Below are 18743 nucleotides of genomic sequence, written 5' to 3'. Positions count from 1 at the left end.
TATCTGCCTAGGTACTATGTACAGTGTTACTCCCCCTGGTACTAATGGTTTTAGACTATCAGATCTACCAAACAATAGTCTCACATGCTAAAATGCATATAAAATATTAGAATTGCTAAAATGCACAGAGAATATCAAAATACTTTTTCTTCTTTAGGGGTCCAAGTGACTTATTTATATTTATACATATTATATACATGCTATATAAAATGATATGTTATATCATTTTTTCAATCAGGTATTTGAAATTCAGTGACTTAGAATTTTAATATTTTCCTTTAAAGTAATTTTGTTTTTTATTAGTGTTTCCACATTTTCAACCACAGTGGATACCTGGAAAGAGATAAACCTGTGTTTGAAAGCTAGCTTGCCTATGACTTTTCTAGCTATGAGACCTTGGTCAAGTTACTTAAACTCTTTAACCCTCAGTTTTCTATAGCAATAATAATTCCTATCTTATAGAGTCCTTATAAATATTAGATGAAATAATTTATGCAAAACGCCCAGCAGGTTGGTGGCACTGGGTGGATGTTACTCTGTTAAAAGAGAAAAGAATGACCAAACACTATGATTTGAATATTTAAAAATATTAGACCAACTGTTCCCAGAATTATACCATAGTATTAAGCATACACAGTTTATAGTGTTTCCTTTGTCAGATTTCATCCACACAGGTATAGGATGCAGACATTCTTCACTGACTTAAGAAAGACTACAGGTTCCTTCTACTCCCCTTTGACTTCCTAGTTGTAGAAAATATCTCTGTAGTCTGTGTGAGAAGTGCCTGCTCTCCCACACAACCATGTATCAATTAGGAATAGGCTAAGCTGTAGATAACAGAAACCCAAAATGACAGTGGCTAAATAAAATATACATACAATCTATCTCATGCAAAAGTCAGAAGTGGGCTACCCAGGAGTGATAAAGGTATATCTACTACACCAAATCTTTCTATCATGTTGTCCTGTCATCCATGGCCACCATTACCAAAATCATCTCATTGTCTGAGATGGCTGCCCTTGCTCCAGCCATCATGGCTACATTCCAAGTGTCAGAAAGACAGAAGAGGCGAAATAAATAGAGGTGAATTATACATATGGACCTACTTCGAAGGAAAATGTCAAAATCTGGTGTATGACACAACTTACCTTATCTTAGACAAAATTTCTTTCCATATCCACACTTGGTTTGCAAAGAAGGCTAGGAAATAGTTATTTTTGAGGGCAGAAATATCTAGAACTAAAAGTGAAACTCTTGCTAAGGAAGAAGGGGAAAAGGGATATTAAAGAGAATGAACAGTATCTGACATGATCCAAGACACAGTCCGAAGAGAGTATCTAAATCTTCCTCAAAGCTTTGACTTACAGAACATGAAACTCAGAACACGAGGCTCAGTTATTTCCGCCTTCTGCCCTCTTCCTCTCTGAGGCACTGAACAAGAGCAAGTCTCACCCACTAACAGATATAGAAGAAAATTCAGGAGGAAGTGAAGCTTAAATTAGCATCTGAAGTATTATGGAATTATATATGTCAAGTAGCTGATTTAATAAGTACTCAATGAGAGGTATTCATTACAAATTATTATACAAAGGGACAAGATATTTTTTGAAATCTGCATAATGATGTCACATTACCCTCCTCAAATTCTCCTTGGTATACTGTTATTATTATTTTATATTTAACTCTAAAGGGGAAAAAAATCAATGAATGAATATATAACTGAAGACTCATAAAATTCCCTTTCATAGGCACATCTACACATCATTTATAGAACATCAGAACATATCATTATTTTTGTTCATTTTATTAAATATCAATACAATCAACACATGTATTAATGTTAATGACAACATGATAAAGTGAAAAAAACCCTGGACTGGGAATTGCTAATTAGTGACTAAAGAAAGTAGTCATATAGCTTTTAGTTATTAGCCCTCTGACCTTGGGCAAGTAATTTTCTTTTAATTTCCTCTATGTTATAGCAAAAGTAATATGTGCTGAGAAAATTTACACAGAGGTATAGACTTTTTTTAAGTTAACAATCTTCCCTCACCTACCCCATTCTCAATGCTCAGACACAAATTATATTAATATCTTCATGCATAGCTGTCCATGCTTTTCTTCTTAGGTAATACAAATATGCACAAATATATTTTTTAAACACATTGGCAGTGATTGTGCATTATTTCTACTGAAAATAAAAGAAGGAATTGATTGTATTTGATTTTCTCACAAATACACTTTTGTCAACCTTCCAGAAATATGTACATAGTAGATTCTCATTATTCATGGCAGTTACATTCCATAAGGTCACCCTGAATGTTGCTTTAGCTAATACTGAATCATTGTCCCAGGTGAAATACAGGTTAGGTTACTTAAAGCCTCTAGCCACAAAATTTTCATCCATCAATCAGTATATAACCTTGCCTTATGTCTGTTTCTATTTAAACACATCTTATTTAATATATACGTTAGTGATTCATTAGCACTGAACTCACAGACAACAGCACTGTAACTCATGACGGAAGTCTATCTAACACAAGGACTTTCTCCATAAAATGTCAACCTTTCAACCTTCTTGCCCCTGGGAACCCTACACAACACTACTGCACTATACGTGGGGGCAATTTAAACAGCGAAATCAATATACAGCACAAATACACAAAAAACATGGCACTACACAGACCACAAAAAGGACACTTTTAACAGTGTAAGTTTAAACAAGAAGGCAGAACAACCCTCTAATTCAATGTCAGCTAGAAATATGTGCATTGGGCAATTCAAAGTTTTCACTGATCTTCACATGCACGTGTCCACAAATGATGTGAGCATGTCATGAGTATTGATTAGGGTGTTATAAATAAATTTTAGCAAGTAGGAGAATTCACAAATACTAAGTTGACTGTGTATAGTTTATCCTCATTATTCTTACATTCTATATTATACACACACACATAAGTAGAATTAACTCATATTTTAATGAGTATAACATCTCACAGTATGAGTGCACTACATTCAAGTGCAGTTGAATACATGTTTCCACCATGTCAATACTCCCTTTTGAACATTCAGGTTGATTCCAACTATTTTACCATTATAAGCAATGCTGTAATAAATATCCATGTACATTTATCCTCAAAATATTCATATTTATAGAGATTTATGGAAAGTGTCATTGCTTGATAAAAACCATCATATATTATTTTATTTGAGTAGATAAGTCTTTAAAAATAACTTTCCAATTGATTCTCCTACTGAAAATATATAAAAGTATCAATTGAGAGAAATATTACTAATGCTAGTTTTTTATAAAAACATATTGATTTCTCAGAATTGTAATAGAGAAAATGTGTGGAAAACATAATATATATTTAAGTTCTACTTGTTTACTCACTTGAAATTGTATCCTGAGTATTAAATTGAAATAGTTAACCAATAATTAACCATTTTAATAGTCCATCATATTATTTACATTTATTATTAGATCTTTCTGAATTTTTTCTGTAAGAGATTAGTAAATTTTCCTTTATATATTTTGTTGAATTATTCCACATATTTTTATTTTGAAGGGATAAAATTTTCCCAGAAACACCTCTCATAGCCAAATAATAATCAAACATGTAATTGAATATACCACAATATCTTTATACTTCCCTACTATTAGACATTTAATTTTTCCCAAATATTATTTTCAATTAACCTATTGCTGTATAATTTTTATAAAATAGGCTGAACTCATTTAAAGAGTACCATTTAATGAATTTTGAAAATCATATACTCTCATAAAACCATTACCACAGCCAAGATACAGAACATTGCCTTTTTCCTAAAAGCATTCTCTCATTTTCAGTCAATTCCTTCCTTCACCCCAGGACTTCAGAATAACAATACTCTGCTTACTGTCACTGAAATCAGTTTACATTTTCTAGAATTTTGTGTAAATGGAATTATATAGTGTGTTGAGATTTATATGTGTTGTATGTATTAATAGCCTCATATATATATTTTATTGCTGAATAGTATTCCATTGCTTAGATACAGAACTATCATTCTGATATCCACTTAACATAGTGATGGACAACTGAGTGTTTTTCATTTGGGGTCTATTTTGAATTAAGCTGCTGTGAATACTGATGTACAAGTCTTTATGTGGTCATATGATTTTATTTTGGACTTATAGGAAGGTATGATATGTATATGTTTATAAGGAAACTATTAGTTTTCCAAATTGCTTGTGTCCTTTCCCTTTCCCACCAGAAGTTTATGAGAGTTTCAGTTTGTCTGTATCTTCACCAACCTTACTATTGTTAGAGTTTTTAGTTATAACTCTTAATAATACCTAACTGGTATTTGATTGTGGTTTTAATTTGTACTTTCCAAATGACTAATGAAGCTGAGCATTTTTCACATGCTTATTGGCCATTTCTTCTTTTGGGAAATGCTCATTTAAATTTTTTGCCTAGTTTTTATTAGGTTGGTTTTTTAGTTTTGTGTCGAGAATTCTTCACATAGTCTTTACACAAGTTTTTTGCCAGATAAGTGTATCAGGAATATTTTCTTTCCTTTTGTGGCTTGTCTTTTCACTTCTGTAATTATGTCTTTCAAAGACCATTTTTTAAATTTTTTAAAAATAACATCCAGTTTATCATTGTGTCCTTTATGGTTTATGCTTTTTGAGTTCTGTATTAGAAATATTTGCTTGCCCTCTTTCTTTTTCTGGAAGTTTTATAGTTTTGACGCTTACATTTAGGCCTATGCTCCTATTCAAATTAATATTTGTGGATGGTATGAGGTAAGCGGTAAAGTTGATTATTTTTATCAATATCCACATGTTCCATAACTACTTTTTTAATAAAGAATTCCCTTCCTCATTGAATTGCTTTAGCACTTCTCTCAAAAATCTATTTACTGTACATGTGTGGATTTGTCTTTGGACTCTGTTCTGTTCAATTGATCTGTATTTATTCTTTTACCAGTACCACATTTATTTTGATTATTGTAGCATTAATATGTCTTGAAATCAGGTATCACGAGTTGTAATATCGTGAGTTATAATAATAAGTGTGCATTTAGTCGTCCTCCCCGGTTTCTGGCAAAGAGCCCCTAAAACCCTTGGAATGCCCCAAGTTAGAAGAACAGCAGGGAGAACCTTTTGTTATAATATTTGTTCTTTTGTCCTCAGTTCTTAAGCCATAAAGGTGAAATGGGTGTTTTGTTATTCATAAGCCCATATTTTATAACCATAACTGAGTTTATATTAATGAGGTGACTTTTGGAAGTTGTCTAAGATGTAGGGTGCTGGTTGCCAGTGGAGCCAAGCATGTGACAAGAGGGTTGGAACTTTCTGTTCCACCACACACAAAAACCCACCTTCTAGGTGGGGAGAGGGGCTGGAGATTGAGTTCAATCACCAATGACCAATGATTTCATCAATCATGCTATATAATAAAGCCTCCATAAAACCCCCAAAGGATAGGGTTGGAAGAGCTTCCGGGTTGGTGAATATGTGGAGATCTGGGGAGAGCAGCGTGTTCCTAGAAGGCATGGAAGCTCCATAACCTTTCCTCATACCTAATGCTATGCATCCCTTCCATCTGGCTGTTCCTCTGTTAATATCTTTCCATAATAAACTGGCAATCTAGTAACTAAAAGGTTTCTCTGAGTTCTCTGAGCAGCTCTAGCAAATTAATTGAACCCGATGAGGGGGTTGTTGGAACCTCCAATCTATAGCCTAACTATCAGAAGCCCAGGTAACAACTTACACTTTGAAAAGATGTCTGAATTGGGGTGGGGTGGGGCTCAGGTTGTAGGACTAAGCCCTTAATCTGTGGAATCTGACGCTGTCTTCGGGTAGAAAGTGTCAGAATTGAGTTGAACTGTGGGAAACCCAGCTGGTATCTCAGAGAACTGCTTTGTTGGGGGGAACCACCCACACATATTGTAATTGATGTCCAAAACCCTTCTGTAAGTCCTCTAACTTTGTTCTCCTTTGTAAATTGTTTTGTCTATTTTAGAACATTTGCATTTACATATATACTTTTAAATCATCCTGTCAAAATTGGCTTGCACTTCAGTCTTATTTCTTCATTTTCAATCCATATGCCTTTTATTTATCCTTGACTTACTGACATTTCTAGGATCTCCACTAGAAAGGCTGATATTTTTGCCTAGCTCCCAATCCTAGGGGGAAAACTCAGCCTTCATCATTAAGTATAATACTAGCTACAGAATTTCCACCAATGTCCTTTATAAGGTCGAGAAAATTTCTTTCAATTGTCAGCTTGCCAAAAGTTTGTCTCCAGAATACACATAGATTTTTCTCTAATGCTTTTTTAAAATATATTAGCTTTTTTATGTATAGCTGGGTTTGATTTGCAATTATTTTGTTAGATTTCTGTATGTTTAAGAGGAACATTAATTTATCATTTTCTTTTCTTGAAATATCTTTGTGTGGTTTTGGTATCATATCAGTGTGATGTAGTCCTCATAAAACTCACTCCCTGGAATGTACTCAACTCCTCTATTTTCTGAAATAATTTACATAGGATTGATATTATTTCTTTCTGAAATATTTTTCAGAATTCACCAGTAAAACCCTCTGGGTCTGAGACTCGTTTATAGGGAAGTTTTTAATTATGAATAAAATAGTACATTAGAGGTATTCTGAAATTTTATTTCTTCCACTGTCAGTTTTTGTCATTTTTATCTTCTGAAGACTTTTGCCAGTTCAACTAAGTTGTAAAGTTGATTATATAAAGTCTTTAATAATATATGTACGCATTATTCTTTTTAACATTTTAAGACCTCTGTTAGCACCCCTCTTTCATTCCTGATCCTGATAATATGGCCTTCCCTTTTTAACTGTGGTCAGTCTTTTAGAGGGGATGGCAAACCACAATCAGTGGACAAAACTGTCTCACTGTTTTTGTATAACCCATAAGCTAAAAAGGGCTTTTATATTTTTAAATATTTGAAAAAAAGACAAAAGTTGAATAATATTCCATCATACCACAAAATTGTATAAAATTCAAATTTCACTCTCAATAATAATAAGCAACATTTTATTGGAATACACCTGTGCATATTTTCTCCTCTTTTTCTGCCTTTGTAAGGGAGAATCACTAGTCACTGAATTTCTTGTTTTCTAACATTGGCATTTAAAAATATAGACTTCCCTCTAAGCCGAGATAAGCTGCAGTGTACAAATTTGGAAATATTGTATTTTCATTTTTATTCAATTTTAATTATTTTCAAATTCTTTTTTAAAAAGAAAGTAAATCAGAGAAATCCATTCTATTATATATGAGCATATGGCAAAGTTATAATAATTTTAAAAGAGTAGAATTGATTAATTAATGATAAGGTTATACACAATGCAATAAAGGGCAAATTAGATTTGGTCAATGGTGTATTAAAAGTCTACTGTCGAATAACAAACTACCTTAACATTAGTGGCTTAAAACAATAAAAATTTATTATCTCAATTTCTGTACCAGAAATCCAGTTTGGCAGAGTCCTTGCAGTCAGAGTCTCTCATAAGGCTATAGATAAAGTGTTGGCCAAGGTCAAGGTCATCTTAAGACTCCACTGAGGGGAAATCTACTTCCAAGCTCGCCCCCTTGGCTGTTGGCAGGCCTCAGATCTACTTCCAAGCTCTCTTATGTGGCTGTTGACAGTCCTCAAACCCTTACTGGCTGTTGGTTAGATCTAGACTTTATTCCCTTGTCATATAGCCCTCTCCTCTCCAACGGGTAGTTCACAACATGGCAGCTTGTTTCCCCAAAGTGAAAGAAGGAAAAAGCAAAAGAGAGAGCAAACAACACAGAAGTCACAGTATTATTGTAACCCAACCTCACAAGTGATATCCCATCAGTTTTGCCATAATCTGTTGATTAAAAGCAAGTCACCGGGTAGAGCCAGCCCACTCTTAATGGAAGGCGATTACACAAAGGTGTGAATACCATGAAGCAGGGGTCACTAGAGGCCATTCAAAACGCTGCCAACCACACATGGTGCTGAAAGACGAGTTCAACATACAGAGAAGAGTAAAACTAGATCGCTACCTAACATCATATAAAAAGATGAAATCCAGATGGATTGATAATATACACTGAAAGATACAGTAATAAAGTTAGGATTCAATGTAGATTTAAAGATTAGAAAGAACTTTTAACAAAAGTTCAAAAACACAAACTGTAAAGGAAAAAAATAAGTATTTTGATAACATCAAAAATAAGGAATACTGTAAAAGACATGATTAAAAAATTAATTACAAGATGAACAAACTGGAGAAGATATTCTTAAATCCTAAGCATACAAGACATTAATGTGTCAAATATACCAGAAATTTGTCTGAATCAATAAAAATCATGGAATAACTCCAAAAAAATGGCAAGAATATGAAGATACAATTCAAAAAGAGGAAATCCAAAGGCTGACAACCTAGGAAAAGATGTTCGGATTCATTCTGAGTCCTTGAAATGCAAGTTACAATGAGATAACATTTGAAGTCTCCTAGGTTTGCAAAAAGAAGAACTCTGAATAAAGCATGAAGTGGAAAGGAAGTGCAGGCGTAGGGACTTTCGCATAGTAGAGAGAGTAATACGGCCAACCAGCAGTATTTAGCCATTTAAGTATTTATATACCTTATGGCTCAGCCATCAATTCCTAGTTCTTTATATCCTAAAGTCCTAAAGAAATTCCTTAAGAGGAAATTTATAAAGGCTTTTCATTTCTAGATTATTTAATTTAGCAGGTAGTTGGAGGGTATGTGGCATTCAGCATTGGGAGAGAGAATAGGTACAAATATGGACAATATATCCTCATGCAGCATTATGCAAAGTAAGATGGAACAGATTCCATGTTCACATAGCCACATTGAAGGACCTTATAAACACAGAACTGTGTGAAAACAAAAATAAGGAACAGAATGAAGTATCTAACATAATACACTTTTTAATACACTATATTTTATTTCATGCATACACTGTATTTAACATTTAATATTTAATGAACACTTAAATTGAGTATACTTGTATACATTTTTTTCCCACATTACTATTTTCTCAATGTTTCTGAGAAATGAGGTTGATGGATCAAAGAGTAGAAAATTTGAAAGTGTCTCTAGGCACATTGTCAACCTTTTCCGGAACTACGGTTCCAATTGATGTTCCCATCAACTGTGTATGGTAATTCTGTCATACCGTAAACATCTGTAATTGAATTCTAAGAAATACATTTCCTAATTTGACAAATTTAAATGTTTGAATAAGCACTTTTTTTATTTTTGCATAACTTCATTGGCAACAGTATTTTTCTAATTGAACTTTAAAAAATTTAACCGAGTATACTTACATTATATTTAGGTGTTCTGATGTTGAATATATATATAAATTGTTGTATTTTCCTGATGAATTAATACTTTTATCGTTACATAATGTCTTGCTTTGTCCCTTACAACAGTTTTTTAAATTAAAGTCTATTTTATCTAAGTATAGCTACCTCTTTCTTTTTCATTTGCATATAGTTTTTTCCATTCCCTCACTTTTGACCTTTACGTTCTTAAATCTAAAATGAATGTCTTCTATACAGCATATAGTTGGGGCTTGTTTTATTACTTATCCAGCCATTCTATGTTTTTTGATTGGAGAGTTTAATCATTTATCCGTAAGTACTTATTGATACGGAAGGATTTACTATTGCCATCTTATTGGTCTGTCTATTTTGCAGGAATTGGTTTGGGGGGAGGTAGGTTAGAGGTCATTAACTGGGATGAGCAAGAGTTAGTAAATGGCTAAGCAGGGATCCATACTTGGGTCTGTGCCTCTAAAAGTTTTGCTTTAGAAGGAGAATTGACAAACTATCGCACACCAGCCAAATTCAGCCCACGGACTGCTTTTGTGTAGCCCTGGAGTAAGAATGGTTTTAGCACTTTTAAAAGGTGGGGGGGGGGGGGATCAAAAGGAGAAGAAAGTTTCCCAACATGTGAAAATTCTATGAAATTCATATTTCAGGGTACTTAAAGTTTTATTGGAGCTAAACCACACCCAGTAATTTACATGCTGTCCAAAAGAGACACTACGCCCCATAACACCTAAAATTTTACTATCTGGCCCTTCACAGATCTGCTGACTCCTGCTGCAGAGCTTTGCTGCTCAAAGCTTGGTCAGTAGATCATTAGCAAATGGTATCATCTGGGAGTTGACTAGAAAGGCAGAATCTCAGGTACCACACCAGACCTGTTGTGTCCAAATCTGCATTTTAGCAAGATGATTGGTATGCACCTTTAATTATAAGAAGAATTGTGATACTAGTCTGCTGTTTTGGCTGAAGAGTTGGAAGAGGGCAAGTCTAGCAACTAGGACATTGGGTGGTTTAAGAGTAGGAGACAGAGGGGGAAGGGTCAGGGTCCACAGACATTTAAGGAATGTCTGCCATTTGGGTGCACAGGCAGGCACACATTCCTCCCCTCCTACCCCAGGCCTCTGAGATTCCTGCATATAAATATGCAGAGAACAGGAAGTCATATTCAAGTTAACATGAAATCATTTCTTATTATTTCTAATTTCTTATTATGAAAGTGTGTTTTGCCAAAGCAGATCACAGGATAATTGAATTAGCCAGTAGTATCCAACTGCCCATCTCCATCCTCAATGTGGACCAAAAAAACAAAACAAAACAAAAAAAAAAAAAAAAACAAAAGACTTCCTGACAAGCAGGAATGCCAGTTCTGCTAGAATTTGGCCTGAAGCACTGCTATAGGGAAGTTTCTCCAGAGATAGTAGTTCAAATATTTTGTTACAGCATCTTCACAAATGCTAGTTGTGAATAAGATGATGGAACCTGCATTTCTCCCTCAAAGGTACTCCACAAGGAAATTTGCTATTTGACCACTTTCTTTCTTTCTCTTCTTGTAATGAAAACTTTAAGATTTACTCTCGTAGCAACTTTCAAATGCAAGATACTCTGCTGTTCGTTTTAGTCACCATGCTGTAATCCCCAGAACTTATTTATTTAAAACTCAAAGTTTGTCCCTTTTGACAATCTTCCCACATTTCACCCATCCCCTAACCCCTTCTCTGGCAGCCACTAATCTGTTCAGTTTTTTTAGATTCTACATCTAAGTGAGATCACACGGTATTTGACTTTTGTTGCCTTATCTTACTTAGCATACTGCCTTCAAGGTTCATCAGTGTTGTCACAAATGGCAGAAATTCCTTCTTTTTATGGCTGAGAAATATTCATATATATAATGTATATATGTAATGTAGACACACACACACATTTGCTTTATTCATTTATCTTTTGAGGGACACTTAGGTTGTTTCCATGTCTTGAGTATTGAAAACAATGCTGCAATGAATACTGGGGTGCAGATAATTTTTAGAAATAGTGATTTCTTTTCCTTCAGATATATACCCAGAAGTGGAATTGCTGGATCATGTGGTGGTTCTATTTTTAATTTTTTTGAGGAAACTCCATACTGTTTTCCATAGTGTCTGCACCAATTTACATTCCCACCAATAGTGGACAAGTGTTCTCTTTTCTCCAGATTCTCACCAAAACTTCTCATCTCTTGACTTTTTAATAATAACCACTCTAACAAGTGTGAAGTGATATCTCATTGTGGTTTGATTTGCATTTCCTTGGTGATTAGTGATTTCAGCACTTGTTCATATATATTGTTGGCCATTTGCATGTCCTCTTTAGAATAATGCCTATTCAGTTCTTCTTTTTAATTGGATTACATTTTTGTTGTTGTTGTTATTGAGTTGTATGAGTTCTTTATATATTTTGGGTATTATCCCCTTATCAGATCTATGATTTGCAAATATTTTCTTTCATTCCTAAAATGCCAGGATATTGGGTGTAAACTCCATCCTTTTCCCATCCTTTCTCAGGAAAAGATTCTGGGTTGTATGCCTTTCCCTATTCTGCACAGCTGTGCTGGCTGCTCAGAGCCACCCAGGCCTTTTCCCGAGAATAATACACTGAAATGCCATGTTGTCAGAAGCAAGATTCACTTCTCTCCCTACCTCTTGAAAGAGACATCTCAGGATTGCTCATCTTCTCTCTATCCCACAGAATCATGCTGGTTGCAGAAAGCCAATCACTCCCTCTCCCTAGGGGAGTGCACTAAAATGCAGTGAAGCTGGGTGGGAGCTCCATCCTTCTTCCCTCTCCCTGCAGCAGAAGCCTCAGGATGTACACCTACCCTCAGTCCTGCAAAGCCCTGCAGTCTGCCAAGATCCACCCACTCCTCTTTTGTTGGGGAGCGGACTGGGATGCCAGGAGGTGGGGTGCAATGCCACTCTCTCTTTCCTTCCCGGGGGAGAAGTCTCAAGACCATGCACCTTCTCTCCATCCCGCAGCACCATACTGCAGAGAGCCACCTACCACTTTTCACTGAGGGGCCAGGCTGGAATGCCAGGAGGCTGGGTGCAAGTTCCACTTTTCTCCCAGTCTTCTGAAGGAGAAGTCTGGGAATTGTGCACCTTCTCTCAACCCCTCAGGGCCAGGCAAGCTACAGGGAGCCGCCCACCCCCTTTCTTTGTTCTTTGCTGTCCTCAGGCATTCTCAGTGCCGGTTGCCTCAGCAGTCTGGGTGAGGTTACAGAGGTAGATTTCTTGGGCAGCATCCCAAAAGGTAGAGGATATCAAATGCATGCTTACCGCACTCTTTCCCCCAAGGGAGAAATCCAGTGGCTCTTTCCTGGCACTGAACTATGCCTACTTGGGGGAGGGGTGGCATGGGTACAGTGAAACTACTCTTCTTACCTGTTTCAAAGTGGTTTTTCTCGTTTTTGTGCTGTCTTGGCTGTTGCAAATGCTTAACTGGTCTCTGGAGGTCTCAGAAAGTTATTTTGGCTCAAACATCATTGTTTTATATGTGTTTATGGGGAGGGACAATGCCTGGGACATCTTATTCTGCCATTGTACTGACGTCACTGTTCAATACCTTTTCATACACAGGTACACCACGGAGACACTGCGGGTCCGGTTCCAGACCACCACAATAAAGCAAATACCACAATAAAAGTGAATCATGTGAATATTCTGGTTTCCCAGCACATATAAAGGTTATTTTTGTACTCTACTAGAATCCATTAAGTATGCAACAGAATTATGTCTAAAAAAACAATGTACATACTTTAATTAAAAAATACTTTATTGTTAAAAAATGCTAACCATCTTCTGAGCCATCAGTGAGTCCTAATCTTTTTGCTGGTGGAAGTCTTGCCTTGGTGTTGATGGGTGGTGGTTGCCAAAGGTTCGGTGACTGCAGCGGTTTCTTAAAATGAGACAACAGTGAAGTTTGCCACATCGATTGACTCTTCCATTCACAAAAAAAGTTTCTCTGTAGCATGAAATGCTGTTTGATAGCATTTTACCATTTTTGAACATTTAGAACATTAGAGCATTTAACGTTTTGGAACTTCTTTCAAAATTGAAGTCAATCCTCTCAAATCCTGCAGCTGCTTTCCCGACTAAGTTTATGCCATATTCTAAACCCTTTATTGTCATCTTAATAATCTTCACAGCATCTTTACCAGGAGTAGATTCCATCTCAAGAAACCACTTTCTTTGCTCCAGAAGAAGCAACTCCTCATCTATTCAAGTTTATCATGAGACTGCAGCAAATCAGTCACATCTTCAGGCTCCACTTCTAAGTCTCTTGCTATTTTCACCACATCTGTAGTTACTTCCTCTAATGACTTTCTGAACCCCTCAAAGTCACCCATGAAGGTAGAAATCGACTTGTTTCAGTCTCCTGTTAATGTTGGTATTTTGACCTTTTTCTTCCACAAATCACGAATGTTCTTAATGACATCTAGAAGGTGAATCCTCTCCAGAAGGTGTTCAATTGACTTTGCCCAGATGCATCACAGGAATCACTACCTATGGCAACTATAGGCTTACAAAATGTATTTCTTAAATACTAAGACTTGAAAGTTGACACGACTCCTTGATCCACGGGCTGCAGAATGGATGTTAATATGCATGTTAATACGCATGAAAACAACATGAATCTCATTACACATCTCCATCAGAGCTCTTGGCTGACCAGGCACATTATCAATGAGCAGTAATATTTTGAAAGGAATCTTTTTTCTGAGCAGTGGTTCTCAACAGTGGGCTTAAAATATTCAGTAAACCATGTTATAAACAGATGTGCTGTCAGCCAGGCTTTGTTGCTCCACTTACAAAGCACACACAGAGTTGATTTATCATAATCCTTAAGGCTCTAGGATTTTCAGAACAGTAAATGAGCACTGGCTTCAACTTAAAGTCCATCAGCTGTATAGCCCATAAGAGAGTCAACATGTCCTTTGAACCTTTAGAGCCAGGTATTGACTTCTCCTCTCTAGCTATGAAAGTCCTAGATAGCATCTTCTTCCAATAAAATGATCTCAGTTTGATCTCCTGGATAACTTGCTGTGATTTCTACATCAGCACTTGCTGCTTCACTGTGTACTTTGATGTTATGGAGACACCTTCTTTCCTTAAACCTCATGAACCAACCTCTGCTGGCTTCAAACTTTTCTTCTGCAGCTTCCTCATCTCTCTCAGCCTTCATAGACTTGAAGAGAGTTAGGGCTTTGTTCTGGATTAGGCTTTATCTTAAGGAAATGTGGTGGCTAGTTTGATCCATCCAGACCACTATAACTTTCTCCACATCAGCAATAAGGTTAAAACAACCTTATTGCTTTCTTATCATTTGTATGTTCACTGCACAGAAGTAGCACTTCTAATTTCCTTCAAAAACTTTTCCTTTGCATTCACAACTTGGCTAACTGTTTGGCACCAGAGGGCTGATTTTCATCCCATCTCAGCTTTCTGCATGCCTTCCTCACTAAGCTTTATCATTTCTGTTTTGATTTAAAGTAAGAGATATGCAACTCGTCCTTTCACTTGAACTCTTAGAGGCCTTCTGTAGGGTTATTAATTGGCCTAATTTCAGTATTGTTGTGTCTCAGGGAATAGGGAGGCCCAAAGAGAGGGTGAGAGATGGGGACACCTGGTCAGTGGAGCAGTCAGAACACACAAAATGTTTATTATTTGCCATCTTCTTTACATGCAGTACATGGTGCTCCAAAATAATCACAATAGTAACATCAAAGATCATTGATCACAGATCACCATAACAAATGTAATAAGAAGAAAGTTTGAAATATTGCAAAAATTATCAAAATGTGACACACAAAAAAAAGTGAGCAAATGCTGCTGGAAAAATGGCACTGATATACTTGCTCACAGAGAGTTGCCACAAACCTTCAATTTGTAAAAAGAACAAAACAAAACAAAACAAAACACTGTATCTGTGAAGTACAATAAAACAAAGTGTGCCTGTACTAATCATTGATGCACACAAAAAGCGTATTTTGGGAAGAACACTTACTAACACAAATATACAAATTAAATAAATTAGAAAACTGCCGGGGAGGAGAGACAAAAGAAAACCTGAAGTCATATGTGGTAATAACCCTACAAACACCGATTTCTCACCCAGCCTTAAGGTAGTTGGGTACTGAAGAAAATGTGCAGCTTGTAAGAGGAGATAAAGATTTAATAAGGAAAAATGTTTGTGGATGTAAGTAAACCTGTTTTAGTACAGGAGAATTTCATAAGGCACTGCAAGAAACTTTGGGAGGATGCAGAGAAGTAGAAAGTTAACAGAAAGGCATCACTGAGCATTTGAGAAATACATGTAGGAATCTGGATGCCTACAGGCATTCACATTTTCGGTAATGAGCAAGAATAAAAAGAAGTTAAGCATGATGAATTTGGTTTTAACAGTATCCTGAAGATAGGAAGCAATCCAAATTTATAGAATTCAGCCGTAGGTTGGGATAAAAGGACAGGTGGTTCTAATGTGGGGTCAGATTTTTCTCTCTTTGTCTTTGGAGAGGAGTGCAGCAGAGATCAGGCAGGGAGCAAGGTCTAACAGATGGTTGTAGCAGAAGGTTGAAGGTAGAATACCGCAACAGTAGGAGGTGGGCCCCGGGTTGACATGCCTCAACAAGTTGGAGCCCAAAGAGGACAACATGATCAACAGAGCAATCCCAAATACAAGCCCCATGGAAAAAGGCACCATATCTGCTATGCTCATCAACCAGTGCACAGAACCTGAGACATCAATCAATGCAATAATTATTTACCAAATGAATGAATTAGATAAGGGTGAAAAACTGGAAACAGAAAGCCAATACAATGGACTAGTCAAATACATTACGGCATATCTTTACAATGGAATTTGAAATAAATGAAATTTACAATTTGAAAGTATATTATTAATACGGAAACAGAGCTATATAAGTAAATACTCAGAGATTACAAATAATATCACTGTATGACCCTATTTTTGTAAACAAATAAATATGCATGGAAAAAAGTTGAGAAGAATATACATTAAAATATTAACTATAGTTATTTCTAGATGTTATAAGTGATGTTTTTGCTTATATAAATTTCTGAATATTTCAAAAGTTACCATGGATTATGGTAAAATTTTTAAAGCACAAAAATGTACATGGATTTTAAGAATTGATACCTGCAATGTGAATGAATGAGTTTTTATTTAAATTGTCTATACTAAGGATTTATATTTAACTTTAATTATACCAGTTAAGTAGGGATAAAATGGTTTAATAGTCTAATTTGCATTTCTTTGCCGTATGTTTCTGTGGTTAGCAGCTGCAAGCTCCTTGAGGGCAGTGATAATATTTTTATAAGTATCCTGAGAACCTAGGAGTTCAATAAATGTCTGTTGAACTAAGCAACTATTTTTAAATATCCTCTAATTATTTGCTATGTTGCTGAAAATGTACTTAAAATGCTAAATGAACACTTTGTATAGGACTGGTTTAAAATGTTTTCACTTCTTCTGAAACTGCTTCTGCCTTTACTCTCTTAATTTAGTTGCAACCTTTGTACAGAAGCAAAAAATTATGGTGTAACCTATGACTCTTTTCTATTTTGATATTTTCTGTCACTTCTCTGCTTACAGGGTGACCACTCCAATGTTCAAGTCAATAGTCATTTTTTTCTTTCTTTCTGTAATGTAAATATTTACATTTTGATTCCTAATATATTTAAAGTTTATTCATTTTATTTTATTTCCACAAAAAAGTAGACATTGTTTTTATTTTTATCATTTTATTCTGGACTTTAATACATAGGAGTTAATAACCCTCAATTCTCCTTTTCAGAAAAATCTTTGCTATTCTGACCTATTTATGCTCTTGGATGCATTCTTAGAAAATTTGTTTGGTCTGGTTACAAAAAAAAATCATGCTGATATTTTCACTGAGACTGCATCAAAGCTGTAATGAAAGTTGGGAACATCTGACATACTTGGAATCTTATTATCTTCATATTCAGAAATACAGTTTGCCTCTCCCTTATTTCAGTATTCTCCAAATAAACCTTGGTAGTTTACGCAAACTTTTCAGCTCTCAAATTTATTACTATTTAACGTTTGCTTTATTGTGAATTGGATCCCCTTTCTATTATTGTTCCCACATATTTCTACTTATCATTTCCTTTTTCCCTACTTTCTTTTGGCATGTTGCTTTATTCTTTTTCCTGAACACTTTAGGTAGAGACTTAGTTCATTGTTTTTCCTTTTTCTTCCATACAAACAGAGGTATTTTGAGTGATAAATTTTCTCCTAAGTGCTATTTTGGTAACATTCCATTTTTTTTAATATATTGTATTTATATTTTCATTGCATTTTCTTGTTATTACATTTTGGATTCCTTCCCTGACCTAGGCACTTTTACAAAATGCTTTTTTTTTAAGATTTTATGCATTTGGCACATTTTAATTCCATTCTCATTATCTGTTTCTATTTTTAATGTATTGTAGCCTAAAACGTAATCTGTAGGAAATCAGCTGTTAAAAATTGTCATTCTTTTTTTTTTTTTTTTTTTTTTTTTTCGTTCCAGCAAGCGATCCTTTTGAAAGAGATCCTGGTATACTTGAAAAGGAAGAGCATTTCCTTATCCTGCTCTCATGTTCTCTCCAAATAATGATTAATTCTATTCCACTACTCACGTTATTTAGGCGGAATTTTTTTAATTATTCGTTTCCTTGTTAGTAATATAATTAGGAGAATCTTCATATGGCAGTCTCACTTCTTTTTCTATCTTCTTGGATCTATTTTGACTAACTTGACAGTCCTCTACTGGCTTGCCACTGGCCTCTGAACGAGATAATCATATGACTTATTACCCAAACTGGAAAATTTTTATAGTGAAAAAGAATACTGCTAATAATTATGCTGGATCAACAGGCTTGAACCAAGACTGTCTGAGCAAACCCAGGATAAATGTATCCTACCTAAGGTAACCTGGCACCACAGCTCTATTCACTAGGGGGTTCTACACTACTCATTCAGAAAACAGTTTGAATCTCTGACTTGAAACTTTAAAGAGTCTAGCAACATTCTGTATCTGTAAGACTTACATATAAGAGAGGCCCGGGGGCATCAGCTGCATGGGTTCTTATGTGTTGGAGAGATAGCAGTGGCGGTAACAATGTTTGCTCTTGGACGGAGGGGTTTTGAGTAATTTTTGTTTCATTCTTTTGCTTACTTGTATTTTCTAAATTAAATACAACTACTTCTTAACAGAGGAAAAAAATAAAGCTATCCAAATAAACAGCTGATTTTGTAAGTATGGATATCTGGGGCCATTCTAAGCCTCAATTTTAATAAAGAGAGTAAGGAATTTTAGGAAAAGG

At 35.4% G+C, this 18743-nt stretch overlaps 1 long non-coding RNA gene across 2 annotated transcripts in view; it reads left to right on the top strand.

The window, feature by feature from the left end:
• The window catches only part of LOC116154619 (uncharacterized), a 32679-nt gene extending 19565 nt beyond the window's left edge, over positions 1-13114 (top strand). For both annotated transcript variants that reach the window (XR_010377388.1, XR_010377390.1), the window contains exon 3: positions 12972-13114. This is a non-coding gene — a long non-coding RNA (uncharacterized LOC116154619). The remainder of the gene's footprint in view (positions 1-12971) is intronic.
• The last annotated feature ends 5629 nt before the right edge of the window (positions 13115-18743 follow it).

This window comes from Camelus dromedarius, chromosome 2 (genome assembly GCF_036321535.1).
Source record: "Camelus dromedarius isolate mCamDro1 chromosome 2, mCamDro1.pat, whole genome shotgun sequence".
NCBI classification, from domain to species: domain Eukaryota; kingdom Metazoa; phylum Chordata; class Mammalia; order Artiodactyla; family Camelidae; genus Camelus; species Camelus dromedarius.
Note: the sequence above shows the minus strand (reverse complement) of the source record. Positions and strands in the feature narration are given on the sequence as shown.